The 20,174-nt window shown below is 37.7% G+C and overlaps 1 protein-coding gene across 3 annotated transcripts in view; it reads left to right on the plus strand.

The window, feature by feature from the left end:
- The window catches only part of C15H1orf53 (chromosome 15 C1orf53 homolog), a 108,450-nt gene that overhangs the window by 82,641 nt on the left and 5,635 nt on the right, over positions 1–20,174 (plus strand). The gene's annotated exons all lie outside the window — the stretch shown is intronic.

Raw genomic sequence — 20,174 nt, forward strand, 5'->3', positions numbered from 1 at the left:
ACGTTGCTATGAACATAGGGGTGTACCAACCTTTAGAATGAGAGTTTTCGTTTTCTTTATATAGATACCCAATAGCGGAATTGCTGTAGTTCTATTTTTAATTTTTTGGGTAACCTCTAAACTGTTTTCCATGGTGGATGCACCAATTTACATTCCTACTAACAGTGTAAGAAGGTTCCCTTTCTTTACATACTCACTAACACTCGTTATTTCTTGATAATAGCCATTCTGGCAAGTATGAAGCGATATCTCATTGTGGTTTTTTGCATGTCCCTGATGATTAGTGAGGTTAAGCAGATTTTCACGTACCTGTTGGATTTGTATGCCTTCTCTGGAAAAATGTCTGTTCGGATCCTTTGGGGTTTTTTTGTTACTGAGTTGTAGAAGTACTTTGTATGTTTTGGATATTAACCCCTTATTAGATACATGATTTTCAAATATCTTCTCCTATTCAGTATGTTGCATTTCTGTTTGTTGGTGATCTCCTTCACTGTGCAGCAGCTTTTTAGTTTGATGTAGTCACATTTGTTTTATTTTTGTTTTATTTTCCTTGCCTCCAATGTCAAGGAGTTTATTGTGTATGTTTTCTTCTAGGAGTTTTATGGTTGGTTACAGGTATTACAATCATGTCTTTTAAAATTTTTTTTAACGTTTATTTATTTTTGAGACAGAGAGAGACAGAGCATGAACGGGGGAGGGTCAGAGAGAGAGGGAGACACAGAATCTGAAACAGGCTCCAGGCTCTGAGCTGTCAGCACAGAGCCCGACGCGGGGCTCGAACTCACATACTGTGAGATCGTGACCTGAGCCGAAGTTGGACACTTAACCGACTGAGCCACCCAGGCGCCCCTACAATCATGTCTTTAATCAATTTTGAGTTAATATTTGTATGTGGTGTAAGACAGTGGTCCAGTGTCATTCTTTTGCATATAGCTATCTAGTTTTCCTAGCACCATTTATTGAAGAGACTGTCCTTTCTTCATTGTCTATTCTTGCCTATTTTGTCATGGATTAGTTGACCATATACTTGTGGGTTTATCTCTGAGCTCTCTAATCTGTTCCATTGATCTACATGTCTGTTTTATATGCCACTACCATAGTGTTTTGATTATTATAGCTTTATAGCATAGTTTGAAATCAGGGAGCATGGTACTTCTGCCTTTGTTCTTCTTTCTCAAGATTGGTCTGGGTATTGGAGGCCTTCTATGGTTCTATCCAAATTTTAGAATTTATTTCAGTTTTGTGAAAAATTTCATTGGAATTTTGATAGGAATGGCATTGAATCTAGAAATTGCTTTGGTTAGTATGGATATTTTAACAATATTAATTCTTCCAATCTATGAACATGGAATATTTTTCCATTTATTTGTAACTTCTTCAATTTCTTTCATCAGTGTCTTATAGTTTTTAGTGTACCTGTATTTCACCTCCTTAGTAAAACTTATTCCTAGGCATTGTATTCTTTTTCATGCAATTGTAAATGGAACTGTTTTCTTGATTTCCCTGATAGTTTGCTATTAGTATAGAAACTCACAGATTTTTCAGGCTCTGGGCTGATGGCTCGGAGCCTGGAGCCTGCTTCTGATTCTGTGTCTCCCTCTCTCTCTGCCCCTCCCCCGTTCATGCTCTGTCTCTCTCTGTCCCAAAAATAAATAAAAAACGTTGAAAAAAAAATTAAAAAAAAAAAAAAAAAAAAAAAAAAAAAAAAGAAACTCACAGATTTTTGTATATTAACTTTGCATCCTGCAACTTTATTGAATTCATTTATCAGTTGTAACAACTTTTTGGTGGAATCTTCAGGGATTTCTTTATATAGAAATCATGTCATCTGAATATAAGATATTTTACCTCTTCTTTTCCAATTTGTATGCCTTTTATTTCTTTTTCTTGCCTAATACCGTGGCCACAACTTCCGATACTATGTTGAATAAAACTGGGGATATTGGGTATCCTCGATTGTTCCTGATCTTGGAAGAAAAGCTTTCAGCTTTCCACTGTTGGATATAATATTAGTTGTGGGTTTGTCATATAGGGCTTTTATTATGTTAAAGTACATTTCCTCTGTACCCACTTTGTTGAAACTTTTTATCATAAATGGATGTTGAATTTTGTCAAATGCTTTTTCTACCTTTATTGAGATGATAATATGAGTTTTACCTTTCATTTTGCTAATGTGGTCTATCATGTTGATTGATTGGCAGATGTTGAACCATCTTTGTATCACAGGAGTAAATCCCACTTGAACATGGTGTATCAAACTTTGAATATAGTGCTGAATTTGGTTTGCTAATATTTTTGAGGATTTTTTGTTTCCATGTTCATCACAGATATTTGCCTGTGTGGAGACCTTGTCTGGTTTTGGTACCAGGATAGTGCTGGCCTTGTAAAAATAAGTTGGGAAGCCTTCCCTCTTACCAGTTTTTTGGAAGAGTTGAGAAGGATAAGTATAAAATCTACTTTGAATGTTCAACAGAATTCACCTGTGAATCCATCTTTTGTTTTGGGGGAGATTTTTTATACTGATTCAGTCTTCTTACCAGGAATAGATCTTTTCAGGTTTCTATTTCTACATAATTCAGTCTTGGAAGATTGTAAATTTCTAGGAATTTATCCATTTCTTTTGCTCAGTTTGTTGGTGTATGATTGTTCATAGTAGTCTCTTATGATCTTTTGTATTTATGTGGTATCAGTTGTAGCTTCTCTTTGATTTCTGATTTTTTAATTTGAACCCCAGGTTTTTTTCCCCTGTGAGTCCAGCTAAAGGCTTGTCAGTTTGTTTCCCTTAGTTTCATTGATCTTTCCCACTGCTTCATTTATTTCTGCTCTAATATTCATTATTTTCTTCCTTCTGCTAACTTTGGGCTTCTTTTTCTAGTTCCTTTAGGGGTAATGTTAAATTGTTTATTTGATATTTCTCTTGTTTCTTTGAGATAGGCCTGTATTGCGATGAACTTCCCACTTAGAGCCACTTTTGCTGCATACCACAGATTTTTGTATGTTGTATTTCTGTTTTCATGTGTCCCTAGATATTTGTTTATTTATTTACCCTTTGATTTCTTCTATGACTCAATAGTTGTTCAGTAGCATTTTTGTTTATCACGTATTTGTCGTTTTTCCAGTTTTTTTCTTGTAATTGATTCCTAGTTTCATACCATTATATTTATAAAAGATGCCTGATATAATTTCAATCTTCTTAAATCTGTTGAGACTTTTTTTTTTTTTTTTTTTTTTGGTGACCTAGCATGTGATTTATCCTGGAGAATATTCCATATGCCTTTTTTTTTTAAGATATTTTTTTTTTAATTTTCTTAACGTTTATTTATTTTTGAGACAGAGAGAGACAGAGCATGAACGGGGGAGGGTCAGAGAGAGAGAGGGAGACACAGAATCTGAAACAGGCTCCAGGCTCTGAGCTGTCAGCACAGAGCCCGATGCGGGGCTTGAACTCACGAACCGCGAGATCATGACCTGAGCCGAAGTCGGACGCTTAACCGACTGAGCCACCCAGGCACCCCCCATGTGCCTTTTAAAAGAATGTGTATTCTACTACTTTTGGATGGAATGTTCTACATGTATCTATTAAGTCTATTTGGCCTAATTTGTAATTAAAGGCTGATGTTTCCTTATTGATTTTCTGTCTGGGTTATGTATATGGGGTGTTAAAGTTCCCTACTGTTATCTATTGCTATCAATTTCTTCCTTTGGGTCTACTAATTTTTGCTTTATGTATTTTGTCGTCCTATGTTGGGTGCATATATATTAGTAAATGTTATATCTTCTTGCTGAATTGACCCCTTTATCATTATGTAGTGCCCCTCTTTGTCTAATATGAGTCTTTGTTTTAAAGTTTTTTTTTTTTTTTCTCTGATATAAATACAGCTACACCAGGTTTCTTTTTGTTTCCATCTGCATGGAATATCTGTTTCCATCCCTTCACTTTCAGTCTGTGTGGGTCCTTCTGAAGGGAGTCTTTTATAGGCAGTATATATATGTGTCTTTCTTTTTTTATTCATTCAGCCACAGTCTTTTGGTTGAAGAATTCAGTCCATTTGCACTTTAAGTAATTATTGATAGATATGTGTTGTTGACATTCTGTTAAAAGTTTTCTGGCTATTTTTATAGTTTCTGTCTGTTCCTTTTCTTCTCTTTCTCTCTTCCCCTATGGTTTGATGTTGATGATGTTGATGATGATGATGATGATGATGTGTGTGTATGTGTGTGTGTGTGTGTGTGTGTGTGTGTGTTATGTTTAGATTCCTTTCTCATTTTCTTCTTGTGTGCTTACTTTAAAATTTTGCTCATGGTTACCATGAAGTTCAAATATCTCAACCTGTGTGTATAATAGTCTATTTTTATTTGACACCAACTTAAATTTGGATACATTCTAAAAACCTATATTTTCACTCCTCACATCATGTTTCATGTTTTGATGTCACTTTTTTAAAAATGTTATGTATCCCTTAACTAATTATTGTAGTTATAGGTAATAGTATTCCTTTTGTCTTTCAACCTTTTTAGTAACTTAATCCACTACCTTCACTATATATTTACCTTTTCCAGTTGAGAATTTTCTTTTTATGTTTTCTTGTTTTTAATTAGTGCCAGGTATTTTTGCTTAAAGAAGTCACTAATATTTCTTACTGTAAGTTAGTGTAGTAGTGATAAACTCCTTTAGCCTTTGCTTGTCTGGAAAACTCTTTATCTCTGCTTTAAAACTGAATGATAATCTTGTCAGCTACAGGATCCTTGATTGGAAGGTGTTTTTTTTTTTTTTTTCCTTTCATTACTTTGAGTATGTCATGCCACTTTCTTCTGTGTTATAAAGTTTCTGCTGAGAAATCTGCTGAAAGCCTTATGGTATTTCCCTTGCATGTAACAATTTGTTTTTCTCCTGCTGCTTTTAAGATTCTCTCTTTACTTTTTAACTTTTGACAGTTTAACTATTATGTGTCTTGGTGTGATTCTCTTTGGGTTCATCTTATATGGAAGTCTTCGGGATTCCTGAACCTCAATAACTGTTTTCTTTGGTAGACTAGGAAATGTTTTAGACATTATTTCTTCAAATAATTTCTGCTTCTCTCTCTTTTCTCTTCTTGGAGCCCTGTAATGCAAATGTAATGCTTGATACTGTCCTAGAGGTCCCTTAAGTTATCTTTATTATTTTTAATTCTTTTTTCTTTTTGCTGCTGTGTCTGGGTGAGTTTTATTGATTTATCTTCCAGTTCATTGATCCATTCTTCTGTTTCATCCAGTCTGCTATTGAACCCCTCTAGTGTACTTTTTAGTTCAGTTATTGTGTTCTTTAGCTCTATTGCTTGTGTTTGGTACTTTCTTATGTTTTATTTCTCTTTTTTAAATTTTTCACTGAATTCATCCATTCTTTTTTTTTTTTTTGAGTTCAGTGAGCATCTTTATGACCACTACTTTGAATTTTTTATCATATAGGTTACTTATCTCCATATCATCAAAGTTTTTTTTTCTAAAGTTTTATCTTGTTCTTTCATTTGGAACATTTTTCTCTGTTTCCTCATTTTGCTTGATTCTCTGTATTTGTTTCTATGTATTAAGCAAACCAGCTATCTCTCTGTCTTGAAAGAGTGGTATTGTGTAGGTGATGACCCTTCTGATTTAACCTTGCCCTAGCTCTGGTTGTCTCTGGAATCCTTGTGATTGTTTAAACTGCCTGATTTATTATTGATATGTCCCCATTGTTGAGGTTGTACCAAGACCTGTAAGTGATGCAGGGGTCTCATTTAGCATTCGACTTCAGGCTGATTAGAAGCCAGACACTCAGGCAACAGCTTTTAAAGTATGCAGATATATATGGACTATCAAGCTGCAATTGTAATTGCTACTGGCCTCCAGACCAGGAGATATGCAGGTGTCCCCTGGATGATAGTTGCAAAAATTTGGGCTCCAGACAAGTGTATAAGCTCCTTTCTGGGAAGTCTTGTCAAGCTGTAGCAATGTCAAGGGGGAACACAAGGACGATGTCTCCCTGCTTACATTCCCTGGGAGCACCTCATTAGTCTCCTAATGTGTAGGAAACTGAAGCCTGTCCCTCAGGCTGAAGCTTCAGGCTAAGTGAATAGGCTCTGTCCACAGAAAGACTAGGGTTGTGTTTCAGTCTGCTGTATTTGTTGTGCCCTGGGAGTGGCAGCCTGCAAAAGCTCTTTCTGGTGTTTGGAGCCCCATGAAGCTCTGGAATGCCAGCCCTTTTGGCCACCAGGGCCAAGTGATCAAGGGGTATCCCCTATGTGGATTACATGTGCCCACTGTCTTCAGCAAGGCAGCTGGAGTGTGTAGGAAGCAGGGGACACTTAATGGCTTCAGATAAACAGTGGGAAAATGGCTTGACTGCCTGCATCCACTGGCTTTAGCAAGTCAGTGGGATAGTGCCTTGCTAGAGCATGCACACCAGCTTTAGGCTGTGAGAGGGAGAATGTTGCTACCACTCCTGCTCACCAGCCCCAGCCATGGGGCAGGAGAGTGTCTCAACTGCCTATACTCACAGATTTTAGCTAGGAAGCAGGAAAATGCTTCCAATGCTTATGCTTCTCCAACATAGCCAGGTAGCTGGAGACCGTTGCAATCTCTTGTGCTCTGTGGTCTCAGCAGGTACCAAGACTTCTCCCTACTCCCCACTCATCCCAGCAAGGTAATGGGATGGTGCTTCCCCCGAGTTTGTCTGTCTGGGCTAGCAGATTATGGGGAAAGTACAATAGCATCTTCCAGTTCCTCTGTCTCCTGGGAACATCTCTACTGTACCACACCCCTCCCACCGATGCCCCCAGATCAGCAAATGAATCTCCCTCACATAGTACTTTTCAAATTGCTATTTTTCCTCTGGGTCTGGGAGCTGGTGAGACTATACTAAAGCTATCCCAGAAGAGAATCTCAGATTTTTTACATCACTTTGGGGCCCCCCCACTCCATGTCAGCACCATTGGTTCTCCAAGTCAGACATTCTGGGAATTCATCATTCTGGTGTAGATCCCAGGGGCCAGGATGCCTAATGTAGGGCACCAACCCCTTGCTCCTGCAGGAGGAGCACCGGTCTGATAAGGTCTCTCAATTGTGTGTTGGTGCATGTGGGTGGTTTTGTGTGAGACAATGTCTCTGTCTCTCCTACCCATGTCAGTGTAGTCCTTTTATCTTTTGTTATGAAAAACAGTTCATTCTGTTTTCAGATTTTTTTCCCCAGAGGGATATCATCAATATGTAGCTGTAGATTTTTTTGTTAAGATTTTATTTTAATTTTTAAAGGTTTTATTTTTAAGTAATCTCTACCCCTAAAGTGGGGCTTGAACTCACAACACCATGATCACAAGTTGTATGCTCTACCAACAAGTCAGCCAGGTGCCTCTGTAGTTGTAGATTTGGTGTGTCCATGGGAGGACATGAGTTTAGGATCTTCCTATGCTACCATCTCGCACCTTCCCCCCTACTGAGTTTTTAACGTTAATTATTCTGTTTTTCATTTGTGAATTTCCAGTTCGTTGTCATTACAATATATCTGGCTTTTAAAATCTTTTATGTTGTTTCTGTCTCATGTTTGCAATTCCAATGTTTATTTCTTTAAACATTTTAGACCATTATTTCATATTCTATAACTGATCATTTAATTATTCGTTTTGGTTGTTAAAGTATACTGTTTGTTATTTATGTTTGCTGTTGGTTCATGATACCTTGATTCCTCATGTCCTTTGTAATTGTGTGTTGTGGAATCCTATCAGCAGGACTTTCTCTGTAGAAATCTTATGGGGCCAGGATTGAAGTTTTATCTCTGTAGAGAGAATTTATTCTCTCATTTTGCTTTATCAGGCAGCCAGGGGTTCTACTAACTTAGGACAAATTCTTTTTTTTTTTTTTAAGTTTATTTATTTATTTTGAGAGAGAGAGAATGTGTGAGCGCAAGCAGAGAGAGAGGGAGAGAGAGAATCCCAAGCAGGCTCCATGCTGTCAACACAGAGCCCAAATAGGGGCTCGAACTCATGAACTATGAGATCATGAGCTGAGCCAAAATAGAGTTGCTGCTTAACTGACTGAGCCACCCAGGCACCCCAGGACAAATTCTTGTTCTTATCTTGACCTGGATTTTAATGGACCAAGTAGGTATAATGAACTGAATTGTGTACTTCTCCCAAATTCATATGTCGAATCCTAACCCCCAATATGATTTATTTGTAGTTAGGGCCTTTAAAGAAGTATTAGGTTTAAGTGAGGTCGTAATGGTGGGGCCCTAATCCAATAGAACTAGTGTCCTTATAAGAAAAGGAAAAGACACCAGGGATGCATATGCACAAAGGAAGACCATGTGAAGACAGAGGGGAAAAAACAGTGATTTGCAAACCAAGGAGAGAGGCCTCAGAAAAAACCACACCTAAAGATATCTTAGTCTTGGATTTCTAGCTTCCAGACTGTGAGAAAATAAATTTCTGCTGGTTAAGCAATCTAATCTGGGGAATTTTGTTATTGCAACTCTAGCAGGTTAATACAGTAGGAAATGAAACTTTTCGTCTCTAACTCATGGGTGGGCAGACCTCTCTTTACAAATTTTTAGGGGCGTCCAGGCAGAGACAGACTAGTTCCCTTCCTACTCTAATTCCTGGGAGGTAGATTTGTTTTACAGTCTACCCATTCACTAAGGGCAGGGCTGTGAATAGGGTGAATTAAGTGCCTTACTGACTTCACCCCAGTCCTGGCCCTGACTAAGAGTGTAGCTTTTCGAATACCTAAGCTGTATAACAGGATCTTGGCTGAAACTACTCATTTGGCGCAGGCCAAGGCCATATCTCCTGACTTCACTCATCCACTAAAACTCAAGCATCATAGTTACCAAGACTAACAAAGTTCTCCAGGGCAACAATAGTGTTAGAGATTAATTACCACTTTAATGTTAAGTTCAGTTTTGGGGTTTTGCTGCCTGGACTTTTCCCCTACTTTTTCAGGTTTAACTGTATTTAAATACAGAAATACATTTTAGGGGCGCCTGGGTGGCGCAGTCGGTTAAGCGTCCGACTTCAGCCAGGTCACGATCTCGCGGTCCGTGAGTTCGAGCCCCGCGTCAGGCTCTGGGCTGATGGCTCGGAGCCTGGAGCCTGTTTCCGATTCTGTGTCTCCCTCTCTCTCTGCCCCTCCCCCGTTCATGCTCTGTCTCTCTCTGTCCCAAAAATAAATAAAAAACGTTGAAAAAAAAAAATTAAAAAAAATAAATAAATAAATAAATAAAAAAAAATAAATACAGAAATACATTTTAAATACAAAATACATGTTACATTGTACAATATGTACAATTATACATATGTACAATACATTGTACATTTAAATATAAAAATACATTTTAAAAATGTTTGCAATTAAACTTTTTGTAGGGGTGTTTTTAAGCATATCTTCCATGCCATATACCTGGAAACCAAAGTGCTTTTTGTCTTATAAGGGTAAGAAAACCATTCCCAGAAGCCTCTCTGCGGAAATTCCCCCACGTCTCATTGGCCAGGAATTTGCATAAATCAATAACTGCAGGAAGAATGGGATTTCCAAGATTGACTTAGACTCAGAATTATTCTCAGGGACCCATGGGGGAGGAATGGACAGTGAAAAAAAATTGGGGGCATAGGGAAGAAATAACTGATGTGGAGACAAAATAACATGCCTACAACATGGATAATTTAGGGGAGATTGGGTAGATTAGTCTGACTAGGACAGACCTACAGTGTAACAAGACATAAGACTAGAAAGGTATTTCAGGGGTCAAAGTATGGGAGTACCATAAATGCCTAGCTAATGAGTCCATATTTTTTCCTACATGTAGAGTTGTGACATTGAGGCTTTTTGAACCAGAAAATGACTATTGAAATGGTGTGTTGAGTACTGTTATTTTGACAACAGCATTAAGAATTAATTAGAGAAGGAGGAGACTAGAGGCAGTAGGTACAATTTAGGAGGCTTTTGCAGTAACTTAGGCATACAGTGACAATGACCTAAACCAGGTAAAATTGCAATAAGAATTCAAAGGAAAGGAAATATGTTATGAGAGAAGAATGAACAGAATTCAGTGACTGAATTGGATATAGGATAAATTAGGGGAAAAAAGGCAAAGATTTAGTTTACTTAAATAAATGTGTCTGGTAGTGTGATAAAGACTTAGAGTTCAGGTTATTCGGTTTCAGTTCCACGTCTGCCATTTCCTAGGTAGTAACTTTGGACAAATTACTTACACATCTTGATCATCAGCTCTGCTATTTGTAAAAATGGAGATAATTATATATTTACTATCTTAAATTTTGCTGAGAATTAAATAAAATAGAGTTTCTTAATGTACATCGAAAATTATATAAAACTATAAATCTTTACTAGGGCATCTCTACCATATACAAGGATTTAGATTAGGTACTGCAAGAAAAACTAGTAGATAGGACTCTATTTTTAAGGTTACAGTTCCGTGTGGGAAGAAGGGACACACACTTGTTCATGTCCTAAGAAAGTATGAATAACAAAGGGCTATGTGGATAAATCAGAGATGGCAAATACAGAGTCAGGATACGTTTCCTATCTACTTTACATCTTTACATCTTGGTAAGACAATATGGCTAGTGAATGAAGTCACTTCCAGGCTGAGATGGTCCTTTCAGTGAACTGAGAGATGCTATGTTAGATAATAGCACACCAAGTGATTAAGGAAGACATAATTCCTGGATCGCTGCTTGAAGGAGGGCTGATGAGGAGAGCTGACTGACCAGAAACATCCTCAGTGGGTTTTATGTAAGAAATAAACTTTCACTGTGTAAAATCCACTTAGATCTTGGTATTGTCTGTTATTGCAATTAGCCTCCTTTGACTAGAACAAGGAGTTTAAGAGAGTGTTGCAGTTAACCATTGATGTAATACAAATTACCTCAATACTTAGCGTCTGAAACCAAGAGCCATTTAAATTGGTCATGACTCTGTGGGCAGCAATTTGGGCAGGTCCAGATGAGCAGTCCTTCTCTCCTCTCTAGAAATCACTCATGAGGCCCTCTTCATGTGACAGATTGCCTGGGGCTGGATTGTCTAAGATGGCCTTACTCACATGTCTGCCAATTGATGCTGGATGTCAGCAAGGGTGCTCCGATTTTTCTTCTCAAGACCTCTGCAAAAGCCTAGCATGGGCTTTTTTGCATCATGATCTCATGCTTCCAACTAAAAGAGGGGGAGCTTCAGTGCACAAGTGCTTTTCAAGCAGCTGCTTGTGTCACATTTGCTGAAGTCACACTGGCCAGTAGTATAACCAAGTTCCAATTCAAGTGGGAAAGATTAACCCACCCCTTAGTGGGAGGAGATGCAAAAATCACAACGTGAGGGAATATGAATATGTGGATGAGGAGAATTATTGAGATCAATTTTACAAACAAGGCGTCACAAAGATTGAGAGATCACATTGTGTATATATATGCAAAACTTTTGAAGGGAGAAATGGGACTATTGGATCTTGAATGACACAAAAATATTTTATCAGGCTTAAAACAACAATTTGCTCTCTCTCAGTTTGGAAGACTAGAAGTTCAAAATCCAGGAGGACTGAACTCCCTCTGGGGGCTCTAAGGGAAAATACAGTCCTTGCCTCTTCCGTCCTCTCATGGCTGTCCCACTGTTCCTGAGTTTATGGCTGCATCACGTCAATCCCTGCATCACCACAATCTCTGCCTCCACCTTGACGTAGTCTTTTCTTCTGAATGTCTGTTATAAAGACATTTATCATTCGATTTAGACTCTTCTCGAACCCCAAACCCCTGATAATCCAGGATGATCTCCTCATCTTAAAATCCTTGGCTTAATTACATTTGAAAAATACCTTCTTTGTCTCTCAAAAAAGGTAACATTTAGAGATTCCAGGGATTGGAACATGGACATATATTTTGGAGAGCCACCATTGGCCACTACTGGTCTAAATATCAATTAAAAGGCAGGGACTGTGAAATTGAATTTTAAAAAAGACCCAAGTATATGATGCCTATAAGAAACACACTTTAAGTTAAAAAAAAAAAAAAAGTAAGTTAAAAGTAAAAGGATAAGAAAAGATGCACCATACCAACACTTATCAAAAGAAAGCTGGAATGGTTATATTAGTGTCAGACAAAACAGATTTCAGAACAAAGAAAAATAGCATAAATGAAGAAGGGCATAATATAATGATAATGGACTCAATTCATCAAGAGGAAATAATCCTGTACATTTATGCATCTAATAACAGAGCTTCAAGACACATAAAGCAAAAGCTGACAAAATTGCAGGAATAGACAAATCCAAACTTAATGTCAGATATTTAAATGCTCTTAAGAATTGATAAATAAGTAGAAAATTATCAAGGACATAGAAGACTTGACTAATAGCTTGGCCTAATTGATATTTATAGACCATTTCACCTAACAGCAGAATACACATGCTCTTCAAGTATATGGTAAAAGGAGGGTTGGGAGGAAGGGATTATGAAAGGGCATAAGAAAAATATGAGATGATAAATATGTTCATGATCTTGATTGTTGTGATGATTTAATGGGTATATCTTATCAAACTGTGCCCATTAAATATGTGTAGTTTATTGTATACCAGTTATACCTCAATATCTCTGTAATGCTGTTGTTTTTAAAAAGAGGCAACCAGACTAACACATACATAACTGATAATGGTTATTTCCATATGTTGGCTTTGGTAAATAAACATGCAATGAAAATTGGAGCACAGACATATCTTCGCGATAGTGATTTCATTTCCTTTGGATATATACCAAGAAGTGGGATTGGTGGATCATATGTTAGTTCCATTTTTAATTGAACTTGAGGAACCTCAGTACTGTTTTCTATAATGGCTGTGTCAATTTACATTCCCACTAACGGTGTACAAGTGTTCCCTTTCCTCCACACCCTCGCCAACACTTGTTACTTTTTTGTTTTGTGTTTTTGGGTAATATTCATCCTAAAAGGTGTGAGGTAATATCTCATTGTGATTTCTGTGATGATTAGCGATGTTGAGCACCTTTTCATATACCCGTTGGCCATTTTCATGTCTTATTTGTAAAAATGTCTATTTAGGTCCTTTGCCATTTCATAATGGGGTCTTTGGGTTTTTTACTATTGAGTCATATGAGTTTCTTACATATTTTGGATACTAATGCCTTATCAATATATGGTTTGCAAATATTTTCTCCCATTCGGTAGATTGCCTTTTCATTTTGTTGTTTCCTTTTCTGTACAGAAGATTTTTAGTGTGGTGTAGATTTTTCTTTTAAGTAATTGAAAACTGTTTAGTTATGCAAACATCTAGCAAGTATTTATCATTTATGAGTAAAAAGTAATTAATTGTTCAAGGAAGCTAAATCTCATGCCATAAAGGATGGATAGTAAAATAGCAACGGAACTACTGAGCACCTAGGAGCTACATACAGAAAGACTGAAAACACAGTAGTTTCCTGGTTCAATGGTAGCAATAGTGAACTCGTGAGCCTGACACCATGTCAGATGTTCTATGTACACTATCTCGTTTAGTGTTTATGGTAATTCAGCTCTGAGATAATTTTCACATTCTACAGAGGAGGAAACCCAGGCTTGGAGAAGTCAAATAATCTCAATGTCACCGGACTAGGAAGCAGACAGATAAAGATTCAACTCAAGGACTTCAAAGACAACACTATTTCCACATGCTACCATTCAAGGATTATTCATCCGCAGAATTATGGGTCAGAATTAGACATAAGAGTAGGTTTTATTCTGTTGTTCTTAGCAGAATAAAATGGCAGGCAGAATATATATGTTACTACTATCATGGAATTTAGACTGGTGGATGAATTACCCAGTTGTGTTCCAAATGTACCACCATTTCAAAAAAAAATCACAGTATGGCCAGAGCACTGTCACTGTGCTCAGTCAGCCATGATGCTTTGATTTTTGTTTTATTACTGGTCCATGATGTGGTACAAACAGGTTTAGCTCACAACAATGCCATCCGGAATGTGCCATCAAAAAATATCATCAGATAGAGCAACTGGTGTTGATGCCATCCTTACAGAATTACACAAATATGACAATTCACACAGCAATATTACAGTTTAACTGCACATGAAAGATTCACATTCCACACGATTTCAAAGATGCATCAATTTTACACCTGTAGAGAGACTAAAGGGGTCGTGCGTGCTGTGTTGATCACTGAGGCATATCACTCACACCACCACTGGGAAGATATTAACATGCATCATACTCAGTAGACTAGTCATACACGTCAATGTCATGGATATTTGACCTGAAACTCAGTGTGCCTTTCATTCCAGTCATGGAACAGTGGACATGCTTTGCTCCCTCAGGCAGCAACAAGAGTGCAGAGAACAATGCTCTGATTTGTATGTTGCATTTATGGCCTTAACCAAGATCTCTTTACAACTGTGTTGGTATGTGGGAAATCCTATACAACAGTGGCTGCTCATATCATTTTAAAAGCAGGATACTAACCCATTTTTTGTGTGTGATAAGGTAAAAAATGGAACTAAATTCTTGCTGGATTTTTAAAGTAATATTCTTGGTGGGGATTGCGTTGTTAATATTGAATATACCTAAGAGTAGGTTTCATTTTTAATACTTGCATAACAAAAGGGCTAGAAGTAATTAGTCTTGATATTTTATGTGACAGTGATTGTGTGCATGTAGTTTATAATTGGAATGATTGTTCAGGGTTAACAAGGCTGGACTTCACTGTCAACATAAACTTAACTTCATTTGAAATGCAGCCCATACACTGCACTTACCATTAATTCAATGACCGTTTGGGGGGAACTTAATAAGTAGATTGCCAAATAAAATCATAGTTACCTTGTTATCTTGGTATACTGTGTCTCAGAACAATATCCTGAGAACAACTGATATGTTGATAAAACCCAATACTGATTCTTAACCGTGAATATGAGCAGGAAGGCATTTGTATCATTTCTTTGCTGTGTGACTCAGATGTGGGGTTTTGCTCCCATTGTTCATTCATCCACACATTTCAACAAGCATTTCTTTTTTAGCCTTTCCTATGTACTTGTGCTACTAGATAATTACAAAGATAAGACAGTCTTTACCCTTAAAGGTCTCACAATCTGCCAATTAAAAGCCCTCATAAACGTAAAACTACACAACAAGAAAGTACAGTGTAGGGTTTGGATACACTGGGAGCATTGAGGTGGTGTGCCCAGCCCAGCCTGCAGAGGAGCTGGGGTAACAGAAAAGTGAATGGTCAGGGAAAGTTTGCTGGAGGGGACAACATATGGGCTGAGGCTTTAAGGACAGGTGTAACTTCACCACTCCAAAAAGATAAGGGTCATTTTTTTTTTATCAGAATAAATAGCACACACAACATATGAACAATAAGTCTCCAGCATTCAGCAGAAGGCCCTGATACAGAATATGCCCTCATTATTTATTATTTACATCAATGAACCATTCTGCTCTAGCTGTAGTCATGGGGAAAGAAATGATAATGACCTGAACTAGAACAATGATTGAGGGCAAAGGAGGACCGGTTTGAGACGCAGATAAGCAAACCTGAAACAGGTAGGTTGTGGGTGATTGGATGGGAAGATGTGGAAAGAGTTAAGGATCACTCCAAGATCTCTAAATTAGACGAATTGTTGGATGGCTGTGCCTTTAAAATAGACAACAGGGGTGCCTGGGTGGCTCAGTCAGTTAAGCATCCAACTTTTGATTTTGGCTCACATCATGATCTCATGGTTCCTGAGATCTAGCCCCATGTTGGGCTCTGCATTGATAGCGCTGGGCCTGCTTGGGATTCTCTCTCTCTGCCCTTCCCCCACTCATGTGCGCACGCGCTCTCTCTCTCTGTCTCTCAAAATAAATAAACATTTGGGGAAAAAAAAGACAATAAACAGGGATGATTTCAAAGGGAATGATGATTAAGTTCATCTCGAATATGATGAGTTTGGGGTATTTTCTAAGTGCTGGTGTCCAGCAGGTGGATGGATAGATAGGGGTGTCGCTCTCATAAGCATTGATTCTGAAGCAGAGATTGGACTATTAGCAAATATGTAATAGATTAAAAACATAAGCATGGATAAACTCAGGGAAGTGGTTTTTTTTTTTTAATGCTTATTTATTTATTTTGAGACAGTGTGTGTGAAATGAGTGGGGGAGGGTCAGGGAGAGGGAGAGAGAGAATCCCAAGCAGGCTCCATGCTGTCAACACGGAGCCCGACATGGGGCTCAGTCTCATGAATCATGAGATCACGATGATCTGAGCCAAAACCAAGAGTTGGATGCTCCACCAACTGAGCCACCCAGGTGCCCCCCTCAGGAAGTTATTTCGTAGTGAGAAGGGCTGAAGACTACTGAAGAAGGGGAGATGATGGACTGCTGTGAAAGCAGCATGCAGTTTTAGTCAGGTAAGTACTGTCTACGTACACTGGATTTAACCATCAAGTTATCCTTGACACTAAGTTGGCAATTGGGGTAGACTACTATTCATTAAAGAATGACAGAGAGGATGAAAGAAGAGGTAAATGGCTAGATTACTTCATGTTGTATAGCCCTTCTACAGCTCATCGAAGAAAACAAAAACAAAATAGGAACGTAAGAGCCAAGTGCAGTAGTGCTCTGGGCATGCAGCATTGGTGGGGCAGCATCCGTGGTGGAGTCAGCAGAGATTCACTGGGCTTGCAAACAAAAGTGTTTATAATTCCCCAAAGAATTTTCTAAGACCAGCTCTGTGAAACAAAGTGTGCTATTGGATGTCCCATTAAATGAAACAAAGATTCCCTATAGGCAACCTTAGGGGCATGTAACATTTGCTCTCAATCATAAGAATTGATAGTGAAAATGCACTATACATGGAACATGACATGTCATAACACACCATTCAGCTGTTTGAAAAACATCAAATACATAAATCAGTGTCCAAAAAGAACTGTGCGAAACAGGCAGTATATGGACAAGAAATCTGTGGGTAGCTCTGTGACTCCAGCACTAATTTGTCCACTAACAGGGCATACATATAGGGCAATTTATTAATAGGGCAATTTATTAATAGGGCAATTTATTAATAGGGCAATTTATTAAATACTAATAGGGCAGTTTATTAAAAGATAGCATTTAAAATCATTTAGAGACAGCATTTCAGGGGCTTAGATGATTTGATAATGTATGCATGTGTCCTGTTTGTCAGTAAAGTGACCCTATCTTCTTTAATAAATACAATTTAATAAGATTTCAAAATGTTAGTATCTTTACCATCTAGTTTTTAAAGTATTTATTTACAACCAATAATGTAAATATTTCCAAATAGTGTATAGAATGTTAATTTTAAAATTTCATATGGAAATTTTGCCCAGTAGTCAGGAATATGTATTTGAGAATGAAGAACCACTGACTCATTTATCCATCCAAAAATTCATTATTTATTATTCACTAAGTGTCACAGTACTATAAGATGGGCTGTGGAGAAACAAAGATGTACATGACACATTACTGTCTTGTTTATGATCTGTTGGGAAAACAATGCAAAAAAGAATCATATAGAAAGCTCAAATGAGGTAGATAATTGTGGGAGATCAAAAGAAGGACATCTAGAGGAGAACCAGAGGAACCGTGACAGAATGTTTTAAATCACAATTAAATACGAAATCCTAAAAGAACTGGGTGGGCTGCTAGAATTTGTTTTGCCTTTGCAAGTCACACTATAGTGGACACTTGTTAACTGTGCCCCCAGCATCAATACAGGCCCTTCGCAGCCAGGGGTTTAGATGCGGTTGCACATAGGCGGTTGCAGAGATAGGGCCTGGTTGGCTGATGGATAACATGTACTTGTAAAGATTGGTCCAGGAATGGACACACGGTGAAGAGAGATACTGTTAGGACTTTGGGGGGCAAAAAGGCTTCTTCTTGTCTAGAAGCTTCATAACAAGATTCTCATTTTAAATGGACAAGGGTGAGAAAGGATGAAGCCCTGGGAGCCATTTGCAGCCATCTTTCACCAATGAGAAAAGAACCTGACTCAAAAGGGAATTAACAGTGAAGAGGCATGGCTGAAGATGGAAAGACTGAGCCCTGATAATATTGTTGAGCCCTGAATCAGGTCATGCTTTATAGTTAAATGAGCAAATTCCTTTTATTGTAACCAGATTAAGTTGTGTGATCTGTATCTTGAAACCTAGAGACGCCTACCATATCTATTTAAAAATTAATATAGATGAAACCTAGGGGAATGCATTTCTTTGAACTCCTCTCCTCCACCTCTCCAAAATAACAATCATGTTCATTATCAACATAAGCATCTCAAATGATGGGAAGAAGTATAAAATATATCCAATCTCATGTTACATGCAGATATGTGACACAAAATAACTCTTCCTAAAGCATATCTGGATGTAAATGCTTTGCAAATAAAGTGAGGACTTACTTTACCATTCTAAGGTAGGACGCTGTGCCCCCACGTTCATACAGTTTTGTCCACTGTGAGTGTGGAGAATTGAAAAAGAAATGAAGACACGCTAAAATAAGGTAAGGGTCAAGCTCTGAGGAGGCTTTTTGAAACAAGAGACACAATGAATGAAATTTACTGGATGTGAAATGACACTGACTCTAAAGTATGAAAATCAAATGAAAATTGAAGGAGGCAGATAATCTATTCAATGTCTAAATGATAATTATCAAATGTTTGGAAATTATTTGTAATAATATACTTTATTAAACTCTTAATCACACAGATTTCTAGCTGTTATTATATTTAAAAAATAAATATCTGTAAGAATGCACACCCAAGTAACATGTTAATAGTACAAAACAGCTTTCTCAGCCTAAACGCCCAAAGGGCCTTAACCAAAAAGGCTGATTTTTAAACCTGGGAATGGAGAAGATGTAGAAAGGTTCTGGCTAATTCAGTGATCTACCTTAACAAGTAATTTGGAAACCATTTTTACATCTTTTTTTAAAAAACTATTGTTCTTAGATTTGGAAATAATTACGGTTTCACAAGAAGTTGCAAAGATAGATTCCCTTTACCCAGGTTTCCCCAATGGTTACATCTTACATACTTATAGTACAATACCAAAACGAAGAATGTTATATGGGAACAAGGTGTATAGAGTTCTATATCTTATCACATGTGTAGACTTGTGTGACCATCATGATCAGAATACAGAACTATTTTATTAACACAAAGATTTCCCGCCCCCCCATCCACCAGAACAAAAGCTTCATGTAAAAATACTTAACCCTGTTGTAAGAGTATTTTCTATTTGAACATGGTCTAGACTATTTCATCTCTGCAAAATGTTGTTCCCACCCTTTGAATTAATGCCATGACCAATTATTAATAGGTCCTTATCCTCAATTTTAAAAAAACAACGCAATCAATCTGAACTTCTAGACTTATTTCCTTATTCCAGAATTTGGTTAGGGAAAAAGCACACAAACACACCTGACTTGTGGTGGATGGAGTCCCTTCTCAAGTTTCGTCCCACCTTTGCACTGCTTTTTTCTTTAGGTCCCTCTTTAGCCTTCCTGGTTTTAAACTAATAACTAATTGATGATTCCAACACAAAGGAAACAGAGTTGCCAAAAATACTAATTCGCTATGAAATTTTTAATGGGCCAATACGGTCGGTTCAATCAGCACCTACTAAGTAAATTCCAGACATGGTAAATGCAGATACCAAAAAAAAAAAAAAAAAAAAAAAAAGTAGTGATGGCCTATGGTGGCTTGGTCAAACTTCTGCGCAACTCAACGATCCAATCTTGCCCTCGGGGATGGATTCCTGCCCTCAATTCTTGAAAACTGAAGAACACTTACAAAATGGCTACTCTTCAACCCTCCTTTGCAAAAACGCAGGCTGAGGGGGTGGGGTGGAGGGAGAGGGGTAGGAGTGGTGTTAATTTAATTCTAACACCTGAAATTGCCTCCTGGGCTTGTGCTAATGTTCTCAAAATTCAATTTTGTGGGGGTATCTCGATAACTTTTACGTTTCAGAAAGGACAGAATTTTGTCTGGATTTTGCAAGTATTTAACAACATGAAAATACTGCCTTTTCTTATTCAGTGTGCGATTTCACTTTTGGTCCTCTTTTTAGGCGAGGCCAGCTTTATTCATAGTGCATGTTACCTGTAAATGCCCAGCCTTTTCTGAACAGACCCTAGCTGATCATAAACAAACCT

The sequence above is a fragment of the Neofelis nebulosa genome, chromosome 15 (assembly GCF_028018385.1).
Source record: "Neofelis nebulosa isolate mNeoNeb1 chromosome 15, mNeoNeb1.pri, whole genome shotgun sequence".
Classification (NCBI taxonomy): Eukaryota; Metazoa; Chordata; class Mammalia; order Carnivora; family Felidae; genus Neofelis; species Neofelis nebulosa.